Source organism: Lissotriton helveticus, chromosome 1_1 (genome assembly GCF_964261635.1).
Source record: "Lissotriton helveticus chromosome 1_1, aLisHel1.1, whole genome shotgun sequence".
Lineage (NCBI taxonomy): Eukaryota > Metazoa > Chordata > Amphibia > Caudata > Salamandridae > Lissotriton > Lissotriton helveticus.
This window is the reverse complement of record NC_136057.1, coordinates 416,607,101-416,629,906: the sequence shown is the minus strand read 5'-3', so window position 1 is coordinate 416,629,906 and position 22,806 is coordinate 416,607,101.

Sequence of the window (22,806 nt, the reverse complement as noted above, 5' to 3'; positions counted from 1 at the left end):
TATATGCAACCGGTATGAGATGTGCATGAATGGCGGTCACATTGGACAAACCAATGAAGGGATCAGATACTATGAATCTTTTTAGCTCATTCCCGTACTAGACTGTACCATATATCGAATTGATAAGATAATCTGTAAACGGAATGTGAGAATCTGTAAATATAAAAGAACCACACCGTAGAACCGAGAGGTCTGTAATTTTATATGTAATCGGCACGATACATGCATGTATGGGGGTTACCTTTGATAAACTAATGAAGGGTCTAGATAACATGAATACGAGAATGGAAAAAGATATACGGGTGAGAGAACTCCAAACTGGTCACCCACTACAATACAACGGAGGGACTAGATAAACAGATATCGAAAATGTAATGGAAGAAAATTGTAATGATGGTTGAAATGTCAGGCTATATGGATGTAACTTATACACTGAAATCTCTGAGGAAAAATATGATTGACTGTCATATTCAGATCTGTGAGGTCACATCATGATGCTGATATTTAATCACAAATATATACTCATTGATGCTTTTTTAACACACAGAAAGGAAACGGTCGCTCGAACCTGATGACCCCTTACACAAATACTGTCCTGATGAAGGTGTGACCATATCTACGGGCTACAACACCGAAACGCGTCGACGCATTTTTTCTGTACTGAATTCATTAAAACCTAGGGGATTCTAGAGATATAACACTAACAATACGGGAAATCCCTTTGTATCTAGACTAAGGTTATTGAATCAATTAATCGGTAGCAGTATCAAGCGCTTTATTGAAACAAGGGGGTTATGTTGTATGTTCTTGTGCTTTTGGCTGATAATATACTGTGTGTTTACCTTTGCGGATTGTGATCTATGTACTTCGCCTTTCAATTTTTATGTTAAAAATAGTTTTATGTCATATATACATGCATTGTTGTCTTTTTTAATATGTTAGACATTAGTATTTGTATTATGCTTGGTTTTTTAAACAGTAAATTTGTTCACACTATGAGATGGTTTTTAATCTGATGTTGTCAGTAGAAATTCTTACTGATTTTTGAATGAGTACAATTTTTAATAAAAATAGATTGTAAACGTTATATTCTAGTCAGTGACCAGTGATTTAGATGAGTTACTCAGTGTGTGGGGTGAATGAGTGAAACAAGAGCACAACACTCTGGAAGTGGCTCTCTTGTATACGAATTGCTCCAGGGATAGCCCTTTGACTTTCAATGTTAATAGTACCCTGTTCCCTGGAACTTGTGGGGTCCTCTCTCATATTTTTTCACTCGTGTGCAGAAGCAGCAGAAAGGTAAAATGGCTTTTAAACTCCTAATAAGCTCATGCTAACTTAACACAGCATATAGGCAAAGCATATCTATATGACCGTATAATATCTAGGCCTTCGCAGAATCTATATGTGAACAAATAGCAATTACTTGCCTCTGAGAAAAGTTGAAACCCTTTCAGAGGGTCTCGATATCAGACATCAACAAAAGGAACTCTCTTACAAGGAGGAAGTTCCACTGTTGGAGATAGCCAGGATGGAGATGGAATGGTGACTGGACCACATGGAGGCGTGGAATCAACAGTGACATCTTCACAGAAATAGATGTCAACTATTGGGGAACTTGTTGTGGAAAGAACTCCATCAGGGTGCATTGGTCCCAGAAGGATCTGAATCACCACATACAGTGCCTAGAGATCCTGTTGCAATCCTTTCCCATTTACATCCTGGTGAAAGACTAAATGAATTGTTGCATCCTTTTGAGAGTGCACAACATATTGGCAGTCCAATATTGTCAACAAGCAGGGGGCATCTAAGAATGACCCTTAAATGCTTGTGAAATAAGTTTTTATTAATTTGTGGTATTGAATGAAAACAAAGGTCAATGAGGATCTAGATTTAAGGTAAGTCTAGTCCACCTTCAAGTAGTGAAGGCACTTCTGGTCCAACCTGAGTTGCACCCAGCTCAGGTATTCAACAGTCCTCCTTCAGAATTTACATTATCTCACACACCGAACCCATAAACACACGCACTTCAATACTCAATTCTACACACGCTCAAGCCATCACAACACATCATTTCCCCAACACAGAACCCTGAAATAAACAAAAACAACACCAAAAAGTATTATGCTTCTTTTTTTTTAACTTTTTTTAAAAACTTTTTATTAAAGAAAAAGAAATTACACACAAGGCAGTAAATTGTACATTTGGACATGTGTGACAACAGGGGGAAAAATCGCTTTGCAATATAATACAGAAATCATTGATGTAAGGGGGGGGCCAGTGAGAAAACAAGAGCAGTAGTTACATAGGTTACACAAGACATGGAGTGTCGGATCAGGGGGAAAGAGGAACCTCTGGAGTCTCAACGAATGGAGGTGTACATATGTTTCCACGGTAAGTGTTCCACTGGCCCCAGATTTTATTCCACTGCCTAGGTCTGCCTCTAGCCACATACACCGTCTTCTCTCTAAACATGCACCAGTCCATGTTCTCCTTCCACACCGATACCGTGGGCGGCCGCTGGGAACCCCACAACTGTGCGATGTCTCTCTTGGCAATCATATTCCCAAGGGTCGCCCACTGCTTCTGTGCCACATCATAATGATTCGACTCCCAGACATTCAACAGGCAGCGCCTGGCCTCGGGCAATAATGCCACTCCCGTGACCCTTTCCATCACAGTATGGACACGTTTCCAATACACTACTGCCTCCGGACACTCCCAAATTATATGGAGGAAGGTTCCGACCAGTCCACATCCACGCTTACATAACCCATCCAGGGAATAACCCATATGAATCAAGCGCGGGCTAGTGACATATACACGATGTAGGATTTTGAGCTGCACGAGTCGGAGACAGGCCGGAATCGCGACCTCCTTAGGCGAGGATAGCGCAGATTGCCAGTCCTCGTCGTCCAACTCTAAGCCGTCATTGGTCCAAATCTCCCTGAGACGCACCAACAGATTCGACCGATCATTAATCAATTTCTTGTATATCAAAGAAATATTGCTGTCGGGCACGTAGCAGTCAAGCACCCGATCTTCGAGTGGGGAAGATTCGGGGATGTTAGTGCCCCCAGGAAAAACCGAACTCAATGCGTGGTGAATCTGTACGTAACGAAAGAATTCCCTGTCACTCAACTCATACTCTGTCTGCAATGCCCCGAAGGTCTTGATTATACCTTTGACCCAAAGATCACTCACCCTACTGATACCAATCATATCCCACTTTTCAAATCCTTTCGTCTTTCAGAGGCATCCCAGTCTTTCAGATGCATACAACGGAGTCGCTCGGGTCAGTCGATCCTTCCATCCCAGTGCCGCATTCGCGTCGTGCCACACTCGTACCGCAATCTTGGTAGGTCCGGATAGTTCCCTTCCTGCTACTTTGGAATAAAGAGCCCTATTGTAGTTCCCGCCCGGTAACAAATATTTATCCATCTCAAAGGCCGGGTTAGGGGCCGGCGCGTACATTCCATGATTAATCGCTCCCAGCTGAGAGGCCCAGTAATATCGCCTGATATCCGGAAGTGCTATACCCCCGTCATACCAGGGGAGCGTAAGCTTAGGAAGGGCAATACGCGGGCGTCCATCCCAGAGCAATTGCCTCTGAAGACTCTCCACTTCTCGAAAATAACTCGCCGGAATAATATCAAATGTATTCTGGAGAGCGTATAAAAATCGCGGTAGGGACATCATCTTAAAAAGAGCTGCGCGCCCGAGTGGCGAAAGCGGTAGCTTGCGCCAACCCATAACATCAAGTTTTAACCTCTGAAGAGGGGGGAACAGATTACGTTCATAGCGAGCCACTGGATCCAAAGATATAAAAATCCCCAAGTATTTAAATCCGGTTTGCGAGACCTGGACGGGGCACCCGCGCGGCAGGGAGGGGGCACCACCCGAAAGCACATACACACAAGACTTGGCCCAATTGATCACCAGGCCAGAATTTCTACCAAACGAGGTGAGCACATCAATCAAAACATTCAACGATTTTCGAGGGAACGTAAGGTACAACAGAATATCGTCCGCGTAGAGCGATATATGATCTTCCAATTCCGGGGTCCATTGAATACCCTTCATCGAAGGCTCCCATTGCAACCAGGCGGCCAGAGGTTCCAGGGCCAGGGCGAAAAGAAGTGGGGACAATGGACAGCCCTGCCGCGTGCCCCTCCCGAGGACAAAGGGTCTAGACACTCGACCATTCACTACCACCTGCGCCAATGGCTCCTCGTACAAAAGTTTCACCCAACCAATGAACCCAGGACCAAAGCCGAATCTCGCCAGTGCGGCCCAGAGATATGGCCATTCCAGTGTATCGAAGGCCATCGTAGCGTCCAAGGAAGCCAAAATGGCCGGCTCGCACAGAAACGCGGCCCTCGCGAGAACACCGTGCAGACGCCTCAGGTTGAGCGCAGTATTGCGGTGTGGGATAAAACCGGACTGATCCGGGTGAATCAAGTCACTAATTACTTTTATCAAGCGGTTTGCCAACAACTTGGCGAGAATCTTTGGTTCGGCGTTTAAAAGCGAAATGGGCCTGTAGGATGCACAGCGATCCCTCGGTTTCCCCTCCTAATGGATCACCACGATGGTAGCGAGACGCTGATCACGAGGGAGGGAGACGATGTCCCGCGACTCTAGAAACATGTCGCGGAGGTACGGCGCCATTGTATCAGGACGCAACTCTTATAGCTCGATGGGCAGACCGTTAGGACCCATGGCTCTGCCCGAACGCACGGAGCGAATAGCAATGGCCACCTCCTCCGCTGAGAGTGCTGCGTCCATTGGGTCCCTGTCCGCTTCAGACAGGCAAGGCAATGCAATGTCACGCAGCAACAGATGAGTCTTCCTCAGGTCTATCAGAAACCGGGGAATACACAGTTTGGAAATGGTCCGCGAAACACTCAACGATTTCAGTCGGGTCAGTCACACACACTCCATCAGCTTTCTCAATCACTGGAACCACACGACTCGCCCTCTCTTTTTTGTCCAGCCAGGCAATCAATTTCCCTGCCTTATCTCCCACATCATACAGTCTGCCCTGTTGCTCTCTACTCATGACTTTCGCAGCATCCGTAACCAGGGCTTTGTAATCTAGTTGTTTGAGGCTGAGGGTATGGAGCTTATCACAAGTCACTCCCAGTTCCAATTCCCTTTCAAGCTCAGTGATTTCAGTCTCTAAACGGACCACCTCCTCATTTTTACTTTTCTTGGCACCAGCGATTAACGATAGTGCCTGTCCACGGATGACCGTCTTAAATGCCTCCCACAGTGATACAGAAGAGGACACGGACCCCTCATTCTCAGCAAAATACTGATCCAGGGACTTGATCAAATCTGCACGGGTTTTGGGATTGCGAAGATACCAGGGATTGATCGGGGCAACCCGACCCTCATTACCCACACTAGTGTTCATCAGGAGCCACAGTGGGGAATGATCTGATATGCCCCGGGCCAGGTGTCTAATCTCCCTGAAAGAGGAGGCCTGTGCCGACGGCATCAAAACATAGTCAAGTCTAGAAAGACTGCCGTGGGCCCCAGAGTGGAAAGTGTATTGTGTCTGGTCCGGGTGCATCAGCCTCCAGCAATCTACCAGCCCCAGTGTATCCAAGAACCCACTCAACCAGGGTTGCAACCTAGGGAGATCTCTGTGGGGGTAGCGATCTAGGGTACCGGAGACAACCGAGTTGAAATCTCCGCCTATTATCAGGATGCCCTCCGGGAGCCCCAACACCACACGCCCAAGATCTGCAACGGTCGAGGTCTGTAGACCGGGCGGGACATATACAGAGATCAGCGAATCGGTCCTCCCCTCTCATCTCCCGATGAGAGCGGCGTAGCGCCCCCAATCATCAAGAATCACCTCGTCTATTTCAAGGGGGAGAGAGGTCTTGACTAGGATGCCCACGCCCCTAGAGCCAGATGTGAACCCAGAGTGCACAGCGAGACAGTATCCTCGCCGATTCATGGAGTGGCAAGTATTTCCAATCAGGTGCGTCTCCTGCAACAACACAACATCAGGGGAGAGGCGTCGCAACAACTGTAGCACTACTTCCCGCTTTATCCTATCCCCCAACCCATTGACATTCCAACACAATAGTTTCAACCCACTACCCCCATCCCGGAAATGAATGCAGAATCCACCCCATCGCGAACACAATGACCAGATCCAAGAAGTAAACAATATGTTGCCTTGAGAAAAGATAAACACACCCAAACACTCCCCTCCACCCCCCAACTTGAACCCGTTACAGTACCTCCCACCCTGCACCCCTGCGTTAGACTCAAAAGCCACCCCAACTTGCAGTGTGCCTGTCGCCCTGACATTAAACTAGTCTACAAAAAGGAACCTAGAGGAGGAAAGAGTCCCACTCCCTCCGCCACCCTCGGGCATGCAACAATAAGTCAGATTAGTACGAAAGACATCGAACCCAGCTGTACAGTATGTTAATTGTTCGGAAGACGGGAACCATATTGTCATTCTTGTTCCGACACGCCACCCTCAGCTCCACCCGAGTGCTCCGTTCGGTCGCTCCGCTTTGTTAGTGTATCTAGCCAGTCACTCACTCTCTCAGGACGATCAAAGAAAAACGTCCGGTCCTCATATTCGACACGAAGCCTAGTTGGAAATAGCATCGCATATTTTAAATCCATGTCCCTCAACCTTCGCTTCACCCCCTGGAACCCCATCCTTTGCCTCTGAATGAACTGGGTGAAGTCCGGGTAAAAGCTCACAGTTGTGTTTTCGAACTTCACGGGGCCGCCCACCCTCGATGCCTGCAGGATAGCGTCTCTATCACGGAAGTTAAAAAGTCTGGCGATGATTGGCCTCGGAGGGGCACCCGGCTTCGGTTTCCCACCCGGCACTCGGTGCGCACGCTCCACAGCAAAGAATTTACTCAGTCCCGTGGGGGCGAGATGATTTAGGATGAGGTCCTCAACAAGGAGATCTGCAGTGGGATTTTCCGAGTTTTCAGGGACCCCGATAATACGTACGTTATTGCGTCGGGCCCTATTTTCAAACTCCTCCAGTCAACGAACCTTGAGATCATTGGAGGATCGCAGGTTGCCGACCTCCGTCTGCAAGTCGGATACATCGGTCGTGAGGCTGGAGGTCTTCAAATCTAACGATTTGACCTTCTCATTAGTCTTCGATAAGTCCTCTCTAATCAAAGTGACGTCAATGGCTACAGTGTCGAGTTTAAGGGCGAGAGCCTCATATTGTTGGCCAATGGAGGTCCTCATATTGGCAATGGCGCCCATGACATCCTGTAGAGTCAAGTCGATCGGCGCGGCTGGGTCTTCCTTAGCCTCTTCCAGGGTTCTACTCATACCTCCGGGGGACCCCTTGGGATGGGTATATCGATCCATGACATTCGTTTGGACAGTTCCCCCCCGAAGAGGCGTCTTGGTATTCCGCTTCTCGTTGTCGGGCCTGCCCGCCATAATGGGCAGTGTGCCCCCGAGGGGCCCGTGAGACCTGGTGAAAATGGCCGTTCGCGGTCAAACCGCCAGAATCTTAAAAAAACGGGTGTCGGTGGCAATAGCGGCAGCATAGCTCAGCACACAGACACTAGCGATCAGTGGCACACGATGGACCTGCTGAGTTCGGCTAGACCTCGGGCAGTCGGGTCAGTCTGGCGATCGAATGAAGCCAAAGTCACACAAAAATGAAACCTAAAGTTAACTCCAAGGCAATGAGCAGAACCCCTTGAGCCGTTGTTGTTCAACTACTTCCCGGGCGTCTCAGTGACTCGAGCCCCAGGTGTTGCCGTAGGGTGGGCCTCAAAATTTCAAATTGTCGTTGTGACGGTTCCCGAAGTCCAAATCGATTTTTGAAAGCTACTAAGATATCAGCTGAGCTTCATCTCCAACAATCCGTCTTCATAATCAGGATATCTTGCAGGATATATGCGGAGGGCGGCGAGGGTCTCAGGAGCCCTGTGCTCACACGCCCATCTCGGATGCGCGCGAAGCTCCTCCCCCGCTTCTTTAAAGTCTACTCAAGTTCTCTAATCATCTATCCCTTTGTTGCCTTCGGCATCTTCCCATAGCTGCTGGAATATTAGACAGACCTCTTTGTTTGTAGTTGGAACATGAACTTCACTCCGGAAACAACATTTTCATGTCCATTCCTATTATTTAAGGTGATGTGAATTAATTATTTTCCATTATCAGAAGAATTATCACTATTCAATTCCATCTAGTTAGTTGGTCTTCCTCCAATAGATCACCCAACACTTCATCTTCACTCTTATCTTTGCCATCAAATCCAGAAAACTCATTCTATTCATACTCCAAATCATTATACCATTTCACTTTGTCTTGTCCTATGACCATCTTCCAGCAGATTCCATATCACAATGCAATCCTATTAAGATTCCACACTCTCATCACTTATCTTGATCACATTTTTGAAAACCTCAACCACTTCTATAGGTTCATACAATTTACTTTCACCTTTGCGCAATTTCCGAGATTTCTCCACAGGAAGCCAAACCCCTTAATGCATTCTCACATACTTTACCTGCCTTAGATTTCTTTATAATGCCCTTAACATTCTCTCTCACACCCTCCACTAACCAATGTTCTACTTCAGACGAGGAACAACCATTCAGAATTTAAGATAGTTATCAGATTGCTACCCCTCATAATTGAAAATTGGGAGTACCCTATAGACACATTCCTAGTCACTCTGTAAGCCCACTTGCACCTCCCAATCCAAACCACCTTGAAGAGCCAACTATGTGGCACCTTCAAGTACTCTGTTAAACCTCTGCACCATAGCATTACCACTTGGGTAGTGTAAAGAAGTTATTCTATGCCTGATAGCTAGTCTTTCAAAATATGTATTAGCCATAAAAATTAGTCTTCCTTGACACAACCTGTTCACTACTGTCACTCAACAACAACGCCGTATTGGCCGTGTCCAAAAGCTCCTGATTCAAACCCTTCAAAACGGTATCTGTATCCACCTTCTCCACAATTTTTACCACAGACCATTGAGAAAACCTGTCAATGATATCAATAATGTAATTTAGAGATGGACCAATCCGGCCTGTGATATCCACTGCCACTGACTCCAAAGGATTTTTGGTAACTCTCCATCATACATTGGTGGCTTCAAGGTTTATCTTATCAGCCTTAGCACAATGGACACAAGTGGCAATGGAAATCTAATAACGATGTTATTCAGATTGCAAAGTTCTATGCATGATCTTTTTTCCCCCACTTCTTCATCACTAATGGGAACATTTACCCTGATGTTTCTATAGCCTCAATATCACCAGTCAAATTCAGTTTCTCCAACTCCTTAAATCTTCCCCCTAACTAGAATAGAAACATTTCTAACCTTGTGCATTTTCGGGCAAGCACCCTCTTTTAACACAGTACGATGTTCAAAACCACACAATTAGCCAATGGTTATACTAAAAACACAGGGAAACTGTTTCAAACTCATATCTCCTGGGAGCATGCTCTTATCAGCAATCAAAACCTGTGTACAACCGTTAGATTCAAGTAATATGTGTACTTTTCTAGTCTAACTAAGAACGGAAGGCCCATTCCTGGCTACATATAATTTGTAAATTGTGTGACTATTCTTAAACCTAAACATTAGTCTTCTGTACCCTAACATGTCTATTTCCCCTCCCCTCTACCCTTCTGGATGAATGTCAGTCTTGAACTTCTATCTCTCCACACATCCTCACTAAAAATAGTAAATGGCGAACCCGAATCCACAAACACTTCTAACTTCACTCCACCAATCAACAGCATACATTTGAGTCTATTGCCCACTACACAAACATCCTCAAGACACAACACCAAATTTCCCTTACAATTCACCTCACAAACTTTCGGAATTCTCTTCCTCACACTGCATATGGCTATTTCCACTAACCTCTTCATTCACAGTTTATACCTTTATCCTTCTACTTCCAACAAACTTTAGCAAAATATCCTGTAAATCCACAAACAGCTCACCTTTGTCTCAAAGCAAGATATATTTTGCTAAAATCCAAATGATTTTTCCCATTACATCTATAACATCACTGTGCCTCTCTCAATAATTCTTTGGTATTCCTGCAACAATTCTCTCTCTTATGCACCAGTAGTTTTTTTTTTTTTTTACTCTTCCCACCACATCACTGGGAGTACACTCCGACTCATTATTCAAAACATTTGTGCGTCTTTTTAACAACTCTGCCATTGCGCCCAATTGGTAAACTATCTTTTAATTTTGAATTTCCATTCATCCAAACGCCTCTCGAATAGAAGGTTCACTTATATGCATTACAACTTGGTCATGGATTAAATCATCCTGTAAAACTCCAAATTTTTTAAAGTGCAGAAAAATAATCATTAATAGGCTCCCCCTTTCATTTATTTTCTTTGGAAAAATTTAAGTTGAATAATTCCAATGCACATTTTTGGTGCAAAATAGGCATTCACGTCCACTAAAGCACAATTACAAACTTTGGGATAAACAAAAAATAACTCCTTTTAGCATCCAGCTGTAAGTCTTTAAATATTATGAACCCAATGAATGTAAAAAACTGCCTTTTTTCTGTTCCGCTAGGCATGCTATTGAGTTCATCTATTGTACTGATGTAATTAAGAAAATACTTCTTCCGCTCCATCCATCTCATGAAAGGTGTTTTCCCAGCTGCCCAAAAAACTTGGGGTGTGCTGATTGTAAAGTTTTGATGAAGAAGGGTGGGGTAACACATGTCACCCCAAAACCAGTCGCAGCTGCCATCATTGCGCCTTTTGGCAAAATTTCATCCACGTTTTTCCATTTTCAAATATTCCATAGTTTTAACCATATTATTCCACATTTTATCACATTTACTGTGTTACTCTGTCATTTCGCTTCACATCCAGGCTGTATTCTGCCATTTTCCAGATTTCTAATGCTTGAACCGTGCCCTCCGGATTGTAAAGTTTTGGGCACACATGTTTACTCCACACAGAAAATAAATGTGCAAGTCGGTTCCACTGAGTTGATGAGCTTACTTCCAAATGACTGTGGCTGATAATACATACTCCTGTAAAGTTTGGCAGATTATGTTTGGAATAATCACCTGAGTGCAGGCGTAATGCGCCTGAAATTTCCATTACCTTTACTTATTTTTTTTGCTCAATCAAGATATAAATGTTCCCGTCAGTCTTCATATTTATACCTTAAACAAGCGCTTCAAATTTCAGTTTGTGCTCTAAATGTCTTCTGTGGCCCTAAATCTCAGAGGTCAAAAACGAAAACATTTCTCCCACATTGTGCGAGTGTAAATATTTTTACGCAAACCCATTCTAGTACAATTGAAATAGTCTGTGTCACTTCATAATACAAACATTGCAGGTGTGTGTCCTTTCTGAGGCTACCTGTGATTTGTTATGCAGAATTGCCAATCCAATCTAGCAGCCAGAGAGGTCTCATGACGCAACCCGTATTTATGCGGATGGGGAAATTGTTATACCGCTCTGTGTTCTCTTTGTTGATGCACATTCTTCCGCCACTTGCACGTATACACCCCAAACAGCTTAAAATTAATATTCCAAAAACACTTAAGCTGAGTTGGAATAACCAGCCTCTTTTTTAGGTTGCAGCCTACCAGACAGCCCAGCTGTCTGGTTTGCTAAAGACATCTTTGGGACATTCAGAAAGTTGACCTAGGAATACATGTTGCCCATTGCTTACCATTTGCTTTATAAATAAAAAAAATTGGCTTTCTATTTGCTGGCTTTATTTGCTTATGGCTGTCCAGCTCGAGTACACAGCTCCGTTGCCCAAACCTTGTTCACTGTATTCTTCCACAAACTTGCTTTCTGTAAACAGGCCTTTAAATTTCTTTCTTATCTTGTCACATTTGCTGTGCATACAAATACAGAGATCAAATGTCAGGCTGTGTCTTCCTGAGAGCTTGGTGTTTATTTTTCTTTCTCTGACTTCAAAGTGAGAGGATTTAAGTGACAATCATGCTGGCTAGTGTGGGGGGGGGAGGGGTCTGCTTGAGAAAGGCTGTACAGATTTTTTTTCTGGAATTCTCTCCGTGCTGATATTAGGTAATCTTCTAACTATTCGAGTTTTAGAAAACTCTTATAAACCTGGCTATTCCAACATGCTTATCTTTAACCTGGCGTTCGGTAGCTGTCTGTTACGCTAGCGCCAAGAAACATTATGGTGAACGTGCGCTGTATAAATGGCCTATAACATAAAACTACTCTACGTTACGCTATATCACTCCACTCTACTCTGCACCACTCCACTCTAGTCTGAAACAATCTACTCTGTGCCACTGTACTTAACTTCACTCTACTCTATGCCACTGCAATTAACACTGCGCCATTCTACTCGACACCAGTGAGCTCTATGCCACTACACTATGCCACTACACTCTACCCTGCACCACACCACTTCAGTCTACTCTGAAACAATCCACTTAATCCCACTGCACTCTATGCCACAGCATTCTACACCACTCTGCACCACACAACTCTACTCTAAACCACTGCACTCTAAGCCAAATCACTTTACACCACTTTACTCAAAACCAATGCACCCTATGCCAACTACTTTGCACCACTGTATTTTACACGACTATACTCTACATCTTTCTACTGTCACTGCACTCTACGCCACTGCATGCTACGTCACCATACACCAGTGCACTCTACGTCACATTACACCATTGTGCTTACAGCACTGCACTCCATGCCACTCTATTCTAGTCTGCCCCACTGTACTCTACATCCATGCTCTCTGCACCACCCTACTCTGCACCACTCCCACTGCACTCTGACACTGCACTGTATGACACTACTCTGCATACTGCACCCTACACCATTGCCCTTTATGACAATCTTCTGCCCTCTATGCCACTGCAGCACTTTACTCTATGCCAATGCACTCTACACCACTTTACTCTGCATCACCCCACTCTGCACCACCCCACGCCACTTCATTCTGTCACTCTACTCTGCAACACTGCATTGCACTCTATGCCAATCCACTCTAATCTACTCTGCACCACTCCACCACCCCAGTTCAGACGTGGCCATATGCTAATCGGTCTGACCCTGTGCCTCATGGGAACAGTCCAGCCCGAACTGCCAAGCCATGTCTTCCCTGGACCGGAAACGGTTTCTGGCTAATCAGCCGTCATCAGCCAGGCTAGCTTGAATTAAGTGGCAAAGTGAGCAAAGGACCCACGTCTGGGCATACCCTGCCAATTTAGGGCGACCAAAGCAAAACCAAAGGGGATGATGGACGAAGTGTTGAACATTGCAAGCACTTACCTCTAGTTAACTGATCTGGGTTTACTCCATCATCATTCTGTAGCTCACTCTGCCACCCCAGTTCAGACATGGCCATATGCAAAGCAGTCATACACTGTGCCTCATGGGAACAGTCCAGGCCGAACTGCCAAGCCATGTCTTCCAGATCAGTTGATTGGGGGTGAGTGCTTGCAATGTTCAACACTCCGTCCATCATCCCCTTTGGTTTTGCCCTAAGTTGGCAGGGTATGCCCAGACGTGGGTCCCTTGCTCACTTTGCGACTGGATTCAAGCCTTGCTGATGATGGCTGATTAGGCAGAAACCGGTCCCGGGATGCTTGTTTCAGGTCCAGGAAAGACATGGCTTGGCAGTTCGGGCTGGACTGTTCCCATGAGGCACATGGTCAGACTGATTTGCATATGGACATGTCTGAACTGGGGTGGTGGAGTGAGCTAATGAATGATGATGGATTAAACCCAGATCAGTTGACTGGGGGTGAGTGCTTGCAATGTTCAACACTCCGTCCACATCCTCTTTGGTTTTGCTTTGGTTGCCCTAAATTGGCAGGGTATGCCCAGACGTGGGTCCTTTGCTCACTTTGCCACTTAATTCAAGCTAGCCTGGCTTATGACGGCTGATTAGCCAGAAACCGTTTCCGGTCCAGGGAAGACATGGCTTGGCAGTTCGGGCTGGACTGTTCCCATGAGGCACAGGGTCAGACTGATTAGCATATGGCCATGTCTGAACCGGGGTGGTGGAGTGATCTACAGAATTATTATTAGACCTGGCACCATTGGCGTGGGTCTCCCTTCCATTTTTGTTGTTGCCTCATGTGTTTTTGCTGGTGTTAGATGCTTTGGGCACTGTGCCACTGCTATTCAGTGCCACAGTGCAAGTGCTCCCTACTGTAAATTGATGTACTAATCAGTGGTTCCATGTTGGGCTATTTGGTTAACTTATCAGACCCAAGTCTAGTGCACTGAGTGTACCCAGGGTGTGTAAATCCAAATGCTGCTGGTGGGCCTGCAGCTCTGGTCGTGCCACCCACAGATGCAGCCTAGTAAAATGTGTCTAAGGTCTGCCATTGCAGAGCCTGTGTGCAGTCTGGTACTGTCATGCTAACTGTGCAAGTGCGCCCACTTGCCAGTCCCTAAACCTTCCCTATTCTTCATATCAGTCACCCCTATGGTAGGCCCAAAGGCAGGGTACATTGTAAGTATAAGGTAGGACAAGCCCTGATGTGTGTGGCATGTCCTAATAGTGAATTACAGCCATTTTCGTTTTTCCCTATTGCAAGGCTACCTGTTCTCAATAGGCCAGAATGGGCTGTTAGAGTTATTACATTTTATAATCCTAACTGTCTCAGAGAACATGGTAGAAATTCGAGTTTAGTATGCCTGAACTCAGAATAATAAAATACATCTTTTAGTAAAGTTTATTTTAATATGCTGTGTTTGCAAATACCACTTTTAGAAAGTAGGTATTTGCTTGTCTAACCATTCAAACCTGCCTCTGCTAGTTTGTGTATTCCTATGTCTGGTTTTGTGAGTGACAGGGCTGGGGAATTCCAGGAGACAGGCTGAGTCACCCAGTGGTGAATAGAGAGATCTGCATCTAGATGGGAGGGAGGAGTTCACCTGAACCTTGAATAGGGCTGTGCCTGCCTTCCACAATGCTGGCTCCACCCCCTGGGGAGCGGCTGACGTATCTGCCCTGCACACTGAAAGAAGAGAAGGAGTTCTGTAAACAAAGTGCTCCAGGACTGTACTTGCCTTACACAATGCTGGCTCCACCTCCTGTGGGGCGTCTGTTGTGCTTGCCCTGCACTGTGAAAGGAAAGGAGAAGTCTGGTAAACAGAGTGCTTCAGAACTGGTTTGGACTGGGCAAAGGCCCCTCTCCCCTCAGAGAACAAAGGATTTCTGTGTATAAATATTGGGACCCTGATCCCATGAAATTAGATCACTTTGGACTACAAGAAGAAACCTTTACTGAGGAGAGAAACCTGAAGAAACTAAGGAGAGACTATTCCCAAGCTGAAGTGCTGCTTGGGGGATTGGCCTGCAGTGGTTACCTTACTGCCAAAGGAAGGAGAAAGGAACTTTGTGTACTTTGCTTTCAACTTGTGAAGGATCTCCAAGGGCTTGGAAAAGAGCTTGCCTCCTGCTGAAGTCTCAGGGACCACAGACTTCACCCCCAGCTCCCCAGAGTTCTTTGGAAGTGCCGGCTGCTGTTTTGGGCCTTGTGAGGAACTGCGTGTCGCAAGGAGCTGGAAGCGTGACTCAACGAGAAGAAGCGTGTCGCCACTCCAGAGAAAAGAGGGTGTCACGGCTGGAACTGTCGCACTGCATCGGAGAGGAGCGTGCCGCAACTAAAAGGAAGTGTCGCCTTCGCTGCTGCTGCCGTCGCAACTCCGAAGAAGGAGGGTGTCGCCGCTGTGGTTGTCGCACTGCACCGCATCAGGAGAAGAATCTCGCAATGAGGTCGGAGCGTGTCGCCGTCGCTGTGCCTGTCGTCGCAACTCCGAAGCCGGAGGGTGTCGCCGCTGGAACTGTCGCATTGCACTGCATCGACCAAGAGCGCCTCGCATCCCTGGGAAGCGCGCCGCCGTCGGAGCTGCTGCCGTCGCATCTTGAATGTCACCGCTGTAGTTGTCGCATCGAGCAGAAGCTTCACGCATCGTGGAGAAGAGCGTCGCCGCTGGAGCTGTAGCCGACGCATCGTAAGGGTGTCGCCGCTGCAGTCCACGCATCGAACTGAGAGTTTCTCGCATCCCCGAGAAGCGCACCGCATCTGGAAGATCTTCACGTCTTTATTTCTTTGCACCTGACTTTGCCGCATTTCCCAGCACTGCGACATTGCTTGTTGTGGAAGCGCAATGCAACTTAAGGTACATTGATGCAGAGTGTCGCATCTAAGAACTGAACTGAACTAAGCTTAAATCTACCATCCTAAAGTAATCATAGTGTGTATTTTTGTCGTTTATGGTCTTGTGGTAACTCTATATAAAGTCTACTTATTTTTTATATAAAACCTGTGTGGTGTCCATTTGTAGAGTTGTCACTGGGTTACTGTATGTGGTCATAACTGCTTAACTTACAACGCCTCTGAAATAAGCCTTGACTGCTCGCACCACGCAGCCTAGAGGGTGAGCAGGGGTTCTTTTAGGTGTGTAATCCCCTTGTCCTGACTAGAGGAGAGGGTCCCTACTTGTCACAAGTACCTACCTGTGCCAACTAGAGACCCCCAAATCTAACAATGATGATGGATTAAACCCAGATCAGTTGACTGGGGGTGAGTGCTTGCAATCTTCAACACTCCGTCCATCATCCCCTTTGGTTTTGCTTTGTATGCCCTAAGTTGGCAGGGTATGCCCAGACGTGGGTCCCTTGCTCACTTTGCCACTGGATTTAAGCTAGCCTGGCTGATGATGGCTGATTAGCCAGAAACCGGTCCCAGGATGCTTGTTTCCGGTCCAGGGAAGACATGGCTTCGCAGTTCGGGCTGGACTGTTCCCATGAGGCAGTTGATTGGGGGTGAGTGCTTGCAATGTTCAACACTCCGTCCATCATCCCCTTTGGTTTTGCCCTAAGTTGGCAGGGTATGCCCAGAAGTGGGTCCCTTGCTCGCTTTGCCACTGGATTCAAGCTAGCCTGGCTGATGACGGCTGATTAGCCAGAAACCGGTCCCAGGATGCTTGTTTCCGGTCCAGGGAAGACATGGCTTGGCAGTTCGGGCTGGATTGTTCCCATGAGGCACAGGGTCAGACTGATTTGCATATGGCCATGTGTGAACTGGAGTGGCGGAGTGAGCTAAAGAATGATGATGGATTAAACCCAGATCAGTTGACTGGGGGTGAGTGCTTGCAATGTTCAACACTCCGTCCATCATCTCCTTTGGTTTTGCTTTGTTCGCCCTAAGTTGGCAGGGTATGCCCAGACATGGGTCTCTTGCTCACTTTGCCACTGGATTCAAGCTAGCCTGGGTGATGACGGCTGATTTGCCAGAAACCAGTCCCAGGAAGCTTGTTTCCGGTACAGGGAAGACATGGCTTGGCAGTTTGGGCTGGACTGTTCCCATGAGGCACAGGGTCAGACTGATTTGCATATTGCCATGTGTGAACTGGGGTGGCGGAGTGAGCTAAAGAATAATGATGGATTAAACCCAGATCAGTTGACTGGGGGTGAATGCTTGCAATGTTCAACACTCAGTCCATCAACCCCTTTGGTTTTGCTTTGTGTGCCTTAAGTTGGCAGGGTATGCCTAGACGTGGGTCCCTTGCTCACTTTGCCACTGGATTCAAGCTAGCCTGGCTGATTAGCCAGAAACTGGTCCCAGGATGCTTGTTTCCGGTCCAGGGAGGACATGGCTTAGCAGTTCGGGCTGGATTGTTCCCATTGCGGCACAGGGTCAGACTGATTTGCAAATGACCATGTCTGAAATGGGGTGGCGGAGTGAGCTAAATAATGATGGTGGATTAAACCCAGATCAGTTGACTGGGGGTGAGTGCTTGCAATGTTCAACACTCCGTCCATCATCCCCTTTGGTTTTGCTTTGTTCGCCCTAAGTTGGCAAGGTAAGCCTAGACGTGGGTCCCTTGCCTCACTCTGCCACTGGATTCGAGCTAGCCTGGCTCATGACGGCTGATTAGCCAGAAACCGGTCCCAGGATGCTTGTTTCCAGTCCAGGGACGACATGGCTTGGCAGTTCGGGCTGGACTGTTTCCATGAGGCACAGGGTCAGACTGATTTGCATATGGCCATGCCTGAACTGAGATGGTGGAGTGAGCTAAAGAATGATGATGGATTAAACCCAGATCAGTTGACTGGGGGTGAGTGCTTGCAATGTTCAACACTCTGTCCATCATCCCCTTTGGTTTTGCTCTATTCTACACTACTGCAATCTACACCAATACACACTACACCAGTCTACTCTACACCATTGCACTCTACGACATTCTACTGTGAAACACTGCACTCACTGCCACTGAACTTTATACAACTCTACTCTGCACCAATTTACTCTATGCCACTGCACTCTACTCTACGTCACTCTACTGAACTCTATTTTTTTTAAAACATATTTTATTAGATTTGGTCATAAGTCTTATATCCGTTCAAACATGTAGTCTTCACATTATATCCATATTTCGTCGCATTTTTACAATATCTTAGCAGTGTTCATCAACACCATTATGTTACTATTCACATTCTCCATTAGTGTCAACAATAATCTTGCTTGTATCTTCTTCCCGTACAGTTGAACGGTATATGAAATAGTAAGACTTCTCAATCATTAAACTCTCCGCTTAAACACCCCCCACCCGTAACATCCCTGGTTGCAGTTCCTGAGCTATATCTTATCATTGTAACCATTGCCACCATTACAAAGTCTTGCAGTTTATGTGTTATACCATAAATCTTCGGCTTTAGTGCACATTAGAGCAAGGCATGAGTATCACATTATACCACATTACATACATACTTTAGCCTTCGTTCTCTACATCTGCTAACTTCAGCTCTTCTATCATAGTTTCCCATTCTAGTGTTATCGGTATCTTCTGTAGACCTCTTATTTCTTCCCTGCGCAATGCTGCAACCTCTGCACAACTCCAGCGCAAAAATTCCGCATACCAGTTCGACACCGCAGGGTGTTTGTTCGACTTCTATCGCATAGTAAGGGTTCTGATGGCTATTATTAATGCAAGGTCTATAAATCGGTATTGTACTTTGTGTTTGGCAGATGTTTGTGCAGACCCCAAATGCATTCCTCCACAGTGTTGTGTATCTCATGATGTGCTGCTGTCCCAGTAATTCTCCTAACCTTATCCCAGTATCCCCTTATTGTCGGGCACGCCCATAGCATGCCCTACACCTCGGGCATGCATGTTGTGTTTGACTCTACTGAACTCTATGCCAATACATTCCACTGCACTCTTATTCTACTGTGTACCACTTCACTCTGACACTTCTCCAGTATAGGCCACTCCACTCTGCAACACTGCACTCTATGCCTCTATTCTATACCACTCCACTCTACCCTGCACCACTCTACTCTGAAACAATCTACTCTATACCACTGGACTATACTCCACTACACTATACTCCACTCTGCACCACTCCACTCTACACCACTACAATCAATGCTGTGCCAGTCAGTACTGTGTCACACTACACTACCGTGCACCACTATACTTGACCCTGCACCCATATACTCTACCCCACTCTACTATATTCTGAAACAATCTACTCCACTGCCCTTTATGCCACTGTAGTCTACACTATGCCACTGTACTCTAAACCACTGAACTCTATGCCAGTTCAATCTACAGCACTCTACTCAAAATTAATGCATCCTACGCCACTGTACCTATGCCAACTACTTCACACCACTATACTCTACAATATTCTACTCTATGCCACTGCATGCTATGTCACTCTACATCTTTGCACTCTTTGTCAATGCACTCTGGCTCTCTATTCTAGTCTGCACCACTGTACTCTATGTCACTGCTGTCTGCACCACTCTACAACCCTGCCCTCTGACATGCTACTCTACATGACTATACTCTATGCCACTGCACTCTCCTCTGCAACACTCACCTCTATGACAATCTACTGCACTCTACACCACTACACTCGATACAACTGCACTCTACGCCACTCTACCCTGCATGACTCCACTTTATGCCACTTGACTTTACGCCACTCTGTCATTGCCCTCTACGCCACTGCAGTCTACTTCGCACCACTTTACTCAAAACCAATGCACTGTATGCCACTGCACTCTGCGCCAATCTACTCTGCACCACTGTACTTTACACCACTTCACTCTAGGCCACTCTACTACACTCCACTCTGACACTCCACTCCACGATACTCCACTCTATGATGCTGAACTCCATTAAACTCTGCTCCACTGACACTCTACTCTACCGACACCCTACTCCACCCTTTTGCCACTTCACAATACAGCACTCTACACTACAACGCTCCTCCCTCTATGTCACTCCATGTCACTTTACTCCACTCATTTCTATGACGCACTACTCCACTCTAAGATAGTCTACTCCACTCTAAGCAACACCCTCTACACCAGTCCAATCTGCTCTACACCACTCCACGACACTCTATGCCACTCCACGACACTCTGACATTGTACCCCACTCTACGCCAATCAACTCCACACCCTTCCACTCTATACACTCTACTCCCTCCACGACACAACGCTATACGCCACTCCACTTATCTCCACGCCACTCAACTTTACTGTACACTGCTCTACGCCACTCTACGAAACTCTACGTTCACTATCCTTTACCCTACTAACTTTTAACGATGCTGAACAGCAGGCCACTCTGGTGTACAACATTGCTAAAACATATTGGCAAAGCCAAAAGCTCTTGCATAGGTGAGACCTATTGGCTTTGTCAGTGTTTGTTTTTCTGACTATTAAACAGGAATCCAACTGCAAACTGGATAAACAGATTCTCTACTACACATGTGGACTCTTCACTTTGATTTACTCCACAAGTTGTCACCACATATGTTCTAATTAATCGAAGCAATGCACCAATGAAGTCCCAGATTAAAGGTAAGTTTATTTCCACCTCAAGGAGCGAAGGCACTTTTACTCCAACTCAACTTCTACCCAGCTCAGCTCTCCACCATCCTCCTTCAGATTCCAATTCCATCACATTGTGAAGCCACACACAAACATCCAGGGCTCCATACTCAACTCCACAGGTGCTCAAGCAGAGCCATCATAACACAACCTTTCCCCACAACTCACCGCACCAACGTTTCAAAACGGTCAAAGCTCATTTATGATCGAAATGCCGGTCAACCTTATTGTTGCATTGGGGAAAAATATTTCTGGATGATCATAGACAGCCCTACCAATTGCAATGCGTCACAGATGAGAATAACGCATTTTAGAAAACAAATTGCACCACTGCAAGGCGAAGGATTTGTCATACAGACCAACTGTGGCCAGACAGCATGTTCTTCAGGACTACATAGGCTCCGAAGAACAAAAATACATTCTCTGCCTCCTAGGGTAAGTTTGACCAACCGGAAAACTGAGCACATATTTGTAGGAAAGTAGGATCTGCTTTTTCTGGTTACCCCCACTTTTTGCTTGATGTCTCACTGTTTTTGACTAGTCTGGCTGGGATCTTGCTAATCAAGACCCCAGCCTATCTGCTTTCTCCCTTAAATTGACATACATGTACTTTGGTACAGTCCAGATTGGATACTGGGGTACCCATATCAATCACTAATATATGGTACACCCTGTACCAAGGGCATAGGTACCCCAGAGGCCTCCCATGGGCTGAAGCGTGTATTATGCCACCCATGGGAGGCCATGCAAAATGGAACTCTAGGTCTGCTACTGCAGCCTGTGTAAGATGGTGCTGACACCACTTACTTTAGATATAGGTTCACTATATCTAATGGTCAGTACACTTAAAATGTATAAGTCACTCCTATAGCAGGCCTTATCAATCCTGAAGGCAGGGTGCTGAGTATTATGTGAAAGAGTGCCCCTGCATAAGCAGAGCCCCTCTGCCTGCAGCCTTCAAAGATCATTATCCCGGGTTGTCTGGGACTCAGCCGGACATATAGGTAGAGGTGCATTATAACCTCGCGGTAAATGCTATCTTGAAAACGCTGCATAGAAACATATTGTGTTTGTTTTCAAACACCTTGGAATCATACCTCCACACCAGTAACTGGTGTGGGAAGTATGATTCCACCCTTCTGAAGCGAGCTTCGTGGGGTCACCGGTCTACCCGGTGCTAGCCTTCTCGACCCGGACAGCATAAAATGGATGCTGCCAGCCAGAGACACATTTCTGCCCTCCTGCTGCTTAGCCACGCTCGAGCAGAGGAAGGCAGCACAATAGACATCCTGTCACAGGGCTGGGTGGGTGCACTCTGAAAGTATTGATCAAAAAAGTTGGACAAGGCTGTTCCTGGAAAGGGGTAGTGTGCTGGTCACAAGGAAGAGGAAAGGGGAAGCGTGGTGGTTAGCATGTGCAATCCTACCACTGGGTATCCATTGTGTTGGATATAGTTGCCTCACACACCTTTGCAGGTGTCATGCTTCATCATAGGCAGTGCTCCTCGTTGGGCAGGCGGTGCAATGCCCAATGGGCTCACCTCGAAGAGGGGCTCATTAGCGGAGATCTTTTTAGTCCAACTGCCTATGGGTGAAGGGCGGGTGTGGGGCCAGGGGGTTGTAGACAGAAGGTGAATTAAAATGGAGCAAAGGGTACCTGAGACTACTTTATTCGGGTGGTCCCTTGCTTCAATTAAAAGTGGAGCTAGTCTAAGTTTGCTGGAATTTAATGTTTCCTTGCTCTAGACTAGACTAGAAGGTGTTTAAAATCGGTCAACATGTTTCTCGCTATGGTACATTGACACGCGATTCATCAGGACCTCTGGGATAAAGTCTACAAACAAAATTGTCTATATCAAAGTTATATACTCATTACCAGTTGCGGGAATGTGGTACCTCTATTGCAC